This window comes from Rhipicephalus microplus, chromosome 7, assembly GCF_043290135.1.
Source record: "Rhipicephalus microplus isolate Deutch F79 chromosome 7, USDA_Rmic, whole genome shotgun sequence".
Lineage (NCBI taxonomy): Eukaryota > Metazoa > Arthropoda > Arachnida > Ixodida > Ixodidae > Rhipicephalus > Rhipicephalus microplus.
This window is the reverse complement of record NC_134706.1, coordinates 133,782,767-133,790,324: the sequence shown is the minus strand read 5'-3', so window position 1 is coordinate 133,790,324 and position 7,558 is coordinate 133,782,767.

Sequence of the window (7,558 nt, the reverse complement as noted above, 5' to 3'; positions counted from 1 at the left end):
GATCACGGTGACAAACTTCCTCTTCTCCATAGCAACGAAGGACAAAAGAGTGCTACTGAATGACGACTTGGTCAGCGACGGGTGGTACTCGCTGATCGTTCAAAACATCAGCATCAAAAACATGGAAATCGTAAGGAAGCTGCAACGCCTTTCCACAGTCGGCTACAACCTAAGAAAAAAAAAGTCAGCTCCACACACAACCGTCGCAGAACCTCCTGCAGATAATTTGCATAAATCCTCCATATAACTGCTCTCACTTTTTTCGTGACGTCATGCACTTGTAGAGTGTGTCGGGCAGCTGAGTTTCCGCATAAAGACACACATTCGTGTCGCTTATTTTAAGTCGGCAAGTTGAACATCCTGGCATATTTAGTCGGGAAATTCGTCATTGCTGCTAGCGACACGTAGTGTTTGAGTCTGCAACGAGGAAACTTAGCTTCATAATAGACCATTAAAACAAACAAGCAGTACGTACGGTTCGAGCGAAAACGACCTAGCATGACCGTAGAGAAAGAAAACGCAGGGGCAGCGTGGTTAGGTAATCATAGTTCTATGGACGAGCCTAAATTTTTCTTAGGTTGTGACCGAGTGAAGCTTGTTTTAAATAATTTCTGCACTGCTTTGATATATCTACAAGAAACGCGGCTTCAGACGTAGGTGTGTCAATGTAAGCCCTCTAGAAGACTAGAATTTTTTTATTAAGCAAACAAGTTAAGCAGGGCTATGTATATTGTGATGATTAATGCAAGTTTTCTTCTTATAACGCATTAAGAACACTTGCTATGAGAAGGGTGCTAAAGATGTAAATATATGAAGAGTGAGTGACAGTTTATGCTGATGTCGTGTTACCTCAAGATAAGATGAGAACTTCTTAATCCACTTCACGTGCCTGCGTCTTCTTGGCTCGCCGCAGTTTGGTCATTCAAGACTTGAGTTTATTGAAAATGGGAATATGTTAATCCATGTTTAAAAGATGTGTTTCGGCTAGCTTATCTTATCTTCAGGTAGAAAGGAATAGAATTAGTAGAAGGAAACTGTTTCGTATCGCCTGGGACGTTTGATGCCGGTAATAGGCCCACAATTTTTCGCGATAGATATCGCATGGATAGTTCAAACGGAATTTCACCATCGCTGTTGGCGTCACCTTCACGGTCCATGTGGAGTCAAACTTGGTATAACATTACCCCGTGCGTAGTGTGTTAAGTTGCGTGTGCCAGTGAATTTAAGCGAGAGAGGCGGGCGAATGCGGCTAACGCAGAGATGAAATGAACCGGCCGTTTCTGTTGCGTGCATGGCACACGCAGGGGTTCCGGAAGAGGGCTGCGTGGCTCCGGCAGGAAATGCGCACTTTGGTCCTACGGGCAAGATGTTGTGCGCTGTATCATTAATTGATTGATATGTGGGGTTTGACGTCCCAAAACCACCATATGATTATGAGAGACGCCGCTGTATCATTAGAGTAGCGTAAGCCAACAGCTCATACCTTTGTACATGTTGTGTTCGCGTCGAAGCCACAGAGAGGACGAAGGCTTCCACGCTCGCCGAAGCGGTGGCGTATCCTTACGTCAGTGTTGGCGACAGAGTTTTCTGCGAGTTCGTTATGGACAGGTGTCCAAATTATTCCAATCACGTCATTGGGAACTTTATTCTTGCCTTCTTGCAGACGGGTGCTTTACCCGGGGCAGAAGTTTTGATTGCAGTTTCATAATGAGTGATGATGATAATGATCGACAGGCTCGTGGTTGCCAGGGCCATAGCCGTGAAGTGTCACAAGCTATAGCTGGAGACTGCCTCGCGTTGGCCACTCAATAGTACACTGCAGCGTAGTAACCTTGTGGCTACTCTGCCTCATCGGCGTACACTGCCCATTATTCTTAATTAAGGGAGCTTTCAAGCCCCCGGATCATGCTTCTCCTGCGTTCATCATTCTGTATAGGATCCAATCACGAAGACTCAAACGCCAGGCCCTCACGCAGGCAGACCTCTTCTTTTCCTAAAACCGTGACTTGACCCCGTACAGGGAAATTTTATAATGACACAAAATGGGTGGATTGATTCCCCCTACCACGAATCTCTAAAAACAAAGAGAAGAAGTAATCTGGTGAAAAGTGCAGATGTATACATTGCCGAACCCATGTAGCCTAAGGAAGTGGCATCCTGACGCGGGAGCTATGCTTTTTCAGAGGCGGGAGCTATGTAGGCTATAACTTTTTCTGAGGCGGGAGCTATGCAGGCATCATGACCCCATAGAGCACATGCCCTGGGCCTCTACAGCACTAAGCAGTCTAACAGATAATAAAGAGTCATGAGAATTCTCCCTACCTGGCCAGGAATAGCAAAACCAAAAGCAAGCTATGTCCAGGCTGCCGTCAGAACCCAACTGGTTCCGGCCGACATTTAGGGGGAGGGGGGTAGACAGTGAATGGGGTAGCAGCGGCTCACTGCAATCTGCCATGCTCTTTTACGGATGCTGAGAAAGTCCGTTTTATTGTGATAGCAATTATATGGAATGTCCTGGCTGGTTTTTTCCATCATCGTCGTCCACGTCGCCAGAGCCGCCGTCCTTCGCGTATATGCAGATCTATGTATATATACGGGAAAGGATGCACTAGCCCCCTCTTTTTGCTCAGCGCACATCGCCTTTCCGGCTGGGGTCGTCTGCGCGCGCGCTCATCTCGTGAGCGAACATGGCGGGGGGAGAGGGGGGGCTTACAGTTGGCGCGTTATAGCGGCAACAATCAGCGCGCGGCTTATGCCCCCACAGCAGGCGGGAGCTTCCAAGGGTGGCGCTCTCGACACACAAAAAAATGGTGCCAAAAGTGTGCCTGGAGCAGCCGTGTTCTCTTACACCAGCTTTTCGTAGAGTTGCATGAGATCGGATCTAATTGAGCTGACTGCCAGCCTCACTTTGTATATCAACGCCGTCACTACTGTTATGCCTGCGAGTCCACAGCGAACGTCCGTGCCTCTGAAAAAGGCAATCTGTGTCAAGGCCCGCCCACCTGACGCGAACAACTCAAAGGCGTAAACACTCACGGCGCCTTTCTGGCGTGCACGGGCAGTGAGTCAGCGCAGCCAGCGAGCCCATCGAGTAAACAACTGGCGTCTTCCTGTCTGGGGGGCCGCTGACGCAATGCGTGGCGACGTCACTCGTCCTTGGGTACAGCCACCTGCAGCGAAGCCTCTCCAGATTCGATGAGAAAGAAGGACGCGGCCCAGCGGCGACCTCATTGGAGGATTCTGACCTCGTGACCAGCGGCGCTTCTGGTTGGACATTTGGATTGGACCCAGTGCATATAAAAGAAGCCCTGCGGCGCGTCGCGAGCGGACCCGTTTGAGAGCAGACCTATGTGTTAGAGAGGAGAGCTCGGCTCTTCGAGTCTCTGTCGACCCCAGTGCCGAATTTGTAACGCCTCTGTATATATGCTGTACATAAACCTTGTTTAACTCACCGTCGTCTCGTCCGCTCGTCTATCAGCTCTGCGCAGAAGCAGTCGCGAGCTGAGAAACCTACGCTACCAAAACGGCTGGTGACCTTCCCGGCGGAGTTCGAAGCAGTGGTGCCTTCGGGACCGTGTTGGCGTCGCCGTCTTTCGCAACAGTGGTGGCGGCGGTGGGATCGGCCGGCGTCAGCGACATCGATGCGGTGAGTGCCTGATGTTTTCCCCTCAGTTCACCAGACTACTCTAGCTCAGGTTATAGTAGTTTAGAGAAGGGCTGTGTGAAGCATTAGAGTGAGCTTTGATCGTTTTAAGCCAAGTCGAAGTGCTTTGAAACCAAAGTTAATGCGGAGGGTGTAAACACGGGAGTGTGAAAAATTGCTTGCGCGTCTTGCTAGTTGACTTATAGTGGGTACGGCAAGTAAATTGTTAACAGGGGCAAACAGCAAGAGGCTAGTGTGAACGATGGAGAACCTTAAAGTGAAGGAACTCATCGAAATTTGTGAGGAACTCGGCATTACTTTGGGCCGCGCGAAATGAAAGCAAGCGATCCTTGAGACCATGAAGCATGAGGGAGTGTCGGCTGAGGAAGTCGATGAGGCCTGGGTGGATCCCAAAGCACGCCGCGAGGAGGCCGAGAGACAGGAGCGCCTCGAGTTGAAACGAATAGAATTGGCAATCCTACAGTGTTCGCAGGAACCTAGCGTGGCTTCTCCGACGATTTAGGTCAGCGGTTTTAGAATTCGGGACCAACTGCCACTGTTCGTAGTAGTCGAGGACATGGCGAAGTATCTCGTCAAGTTTGAACACATCTGTGAGCGAAACGCTTTGGAGCGGTCTCTTTGGGCGCCGAACCTGTTAGCTCTTTTTACCGGCGAAGTGTCCGACGCGATAGCTTGCTTGTCGAGGGCAGCGTTTGAGAGCTATGACGAGGTTAAGGAAGTGCTCTTGAGACGTTGTAAGTTGTCACCCGAGGCTTTCAGGCAAAGTTTCCGGTATGCTATAAAAGGGGAATGAGTCACACGTTGACTTCGCGTTTCGTCTTAAAGCTGATTTAATTGAATGGCTCAAGGGTGAAGGTGTTTATGACGACCGCGATAAAGTTGTGGAATGCGTTGCATTGGAGCAATTCTACCGCTGCATCGAGGAGGATGTCAAACTTTGGCTGCAGGACAAACTTGGTGAAGTACAGCTAAACAAGGCAGCAGAGTCAGCTGAGGAGTATTATACTCGCCGAAAGTTGCATAGCAGGGCAGTGCGCGTTGAAAAAGATGAAAGAAAAGAGGGCTTTTCAAAGAAACCTGATCAACGGAAACCCGCTCCGCACCGTGATTTCAAGAAGGACCCGTCTCTTACGAAGGACAGTTTCGGGGAAGAGCAAACAGAAGCGGAGAAATTGAAAGAGGTTCCTAAACAACGCACTGATAACACACGGGCGTTTGAATCGCGGAAGCCACTAATCTGCTACAACTGCAAAAAGGAAGGGCACATCGCGATAAACTGTAAGCAAAAGTTTGCTTTCGCAACAATTCGAGAATCGGAAAAGAACATGCGGTTGTTAGAGCCGTATATCCAAGAAATTAGTTTGAATGGGAAAACGTGCCGAGCACTTACAGACTCAGCGGCAACCATGGACGATGTCCATCTGGTGTCTCCGGATGACTTTACAGGAGAATGCGCGTGGATCAGGCAAGTCACCGAGGAGCAGCAGAGTGCTTGCTTACCAATCGCCACGGTTGTCATTGAAGGCCTGTTCGGTAAGCTTCGCACCGAAGCGGCTGTGTCTGCCGCGCTTCCCGATCGTTTTCCTTATCTTTTCTCCAACAACTCAGAGCAGCTTCTCAAAGAGCAGGGTAAATCGTTCTTCTCCAACTTAGCGTACATGGCCCTCACGCGATCGCAAGCGCGGAAGCTTTCGTGGGAGCTTGATCTTGTTCTGTGCGGTAAAACAAGTTCAAAAGCAGCGTATCTGTGTGATCTTAGTGGCGAGTCGACCGAACCTCAAACACGAAATTCTCCGTGTGCATCGTTTGAGCAGTCACTCGAGCGGCCCGTCGCCGAAGCGACCGGCGCGGTTTCCGTAGAAAGGGGAGATGACATGGCGCCATTGAATCAGAGCGAGAGGGCTTCAACGCTCTCGCCTGTAGCGGAAAGTTGGAGTGAGTTGTCGAGGGTTGATCGGGAGACGCTCATTCGAGAGCAGCGTGAGGACCTCTCAATTATATCGCTAGTGGAAAGCCACATGAAAACTGCACAAGTGTTGTCGAAGGAGTACTACGACAAATCGGCGAAGAAGCGCACTTTTGAAGTAGGAAGTCAGGTAATGCTGCTGCAGCCATCCAAAAGGAACAAGCTTGAGGTTCATTGGGAAGGGCCCGCCAAAGTAATATCGAAGCTTTCTGATACCAATTATGAAGTGAAATTAGGAAGGCGGCCGAACAAAATTTACCACAGTAACTTGATGAAACCATACGTTCAACGTCAAGCGGTCGTAAATCTGCTGTTGAATGCTTCAGAGGAAGAGGGAGCAGAAATTTGGAGTTCTAGTGATTAAATCGAAAGGGGATCGGAGGTAATCTTGGAGCAGTTGAACCTAGAGCCTAGGTTTAGTGAAGTCCAGAAGGAGGACCTGAGAAGGATTGTTTCCGAGTTTCACGACGTGTTTTCGGACCGTCCCGGAAACACGACGGTGATTAAACACGATATCGAGCTAACTTGTGAGGAGTCGATCCGTAGCAAGCCGTATCGTTGTTCCCCTGTGCAACGTCGCAAGTACGAGCAGCCCTTAGTACCACATATGTATCGTCGCCTAAAAGTGGCCAGTTACTAAGGTGGAGCATGATGCTCCAACAGCACAACTTTGACGTTCGCTACAAAAAAAAAGGAAAGCTATACGCTAATGCAGGTGCATTGAGCAGTGCTTTCTAGCTAGTACCTTCTCAACCTTTCGGTTTCTCGCTGGCGATTCGGGGCAAAATTTTGAGCTCATCACGACCTGGGCTGAGCGCTCTCATCCAGAGTGAGCTCAAGGAGCCAACTTTATGTTGTATTCTATTCCGTTACATTGTTGTACGTGTAAAAAATTTGAGTTGTCATTTTAAGGGTCTTTTGTCCCACATGTGCCTCTTGATGTAGAGGGAACAAAATTCCGATAGACACTTAGCTAGGTATATGTTGTACTATACTTTGTCTGGTGTTCTGTCGGGTGACCGAGGGCACTTGCTTGTGTCGTGTGTTGTCTGTTGTCGATCCGTTTTGACAAGTTGCAGAACCATCGACAAGTGCTGAAACCAAGGATCGTCAGAGACGAGCGAAGCTGGTCGGCAAGTTGTGGCGACAAGCCAGTGGAGCTGGGCTCCGTCGTCAAGAATGGGATGTGTTCCCGGAACAGAGTCTGGAGCTGCATTCTCCCCATGGCCCTGGAGGCGAACCTGGAGGGACCTGGCGAACGAGCGCGCCTGTCATCCGAGCCCCATGGAAACAGCTCGTCTTTTCGGCGCATTGTCTGGCGGCGGGGGTGCTGTTATGCCTGCGAGTCCACAGCGAACGTCCGTGCCTCTGAAAAAGGCAATCTGTGTCAAGGCCAGCCCACCTGACGCGAACAACTCAAAGGCGTAAACACTCACGGCGCCTTTCTGGCGTGCACGGGCAGTGAGTCAGCGCAGCCAGCGAGCCCATCGAGTAAACAACTGGCGTCTTCCTGTCTGGGGGGCCGCTGACGCAATGCGTGGCGACGTCACTCGTCCTTGGGTACAGCCACCTGCAGCGCAGCCTCTCCAGATTCGATGAGAAAGAAGGACGCGGCCCAGCGGCGACCTCATTGGAGGATTCTGACCTCGTGACCAGCGGCGCTTCTGGTTGGACATTTGGATTGGACCCAGTGCATATAAAAGAAGCCCTGCGGGGCGTCGCGAGCGGACCCCTTTGAGAGCAGACCTATGTGTTAGAGAGGAAAGCTCGGCTCTTCGAGTCTCTGTCGGCCCCAGTGCCGAATTTGTAACGCCTCTGTATATTTGCTGTACATAAACCTTGTGTAGTGAAGAAGATGAGGCTACTCAGAAAGGCAGGGGGTATGACTCAGTCGGTGAAGAAGACGACGTTTGGTTAACTGGGGACTC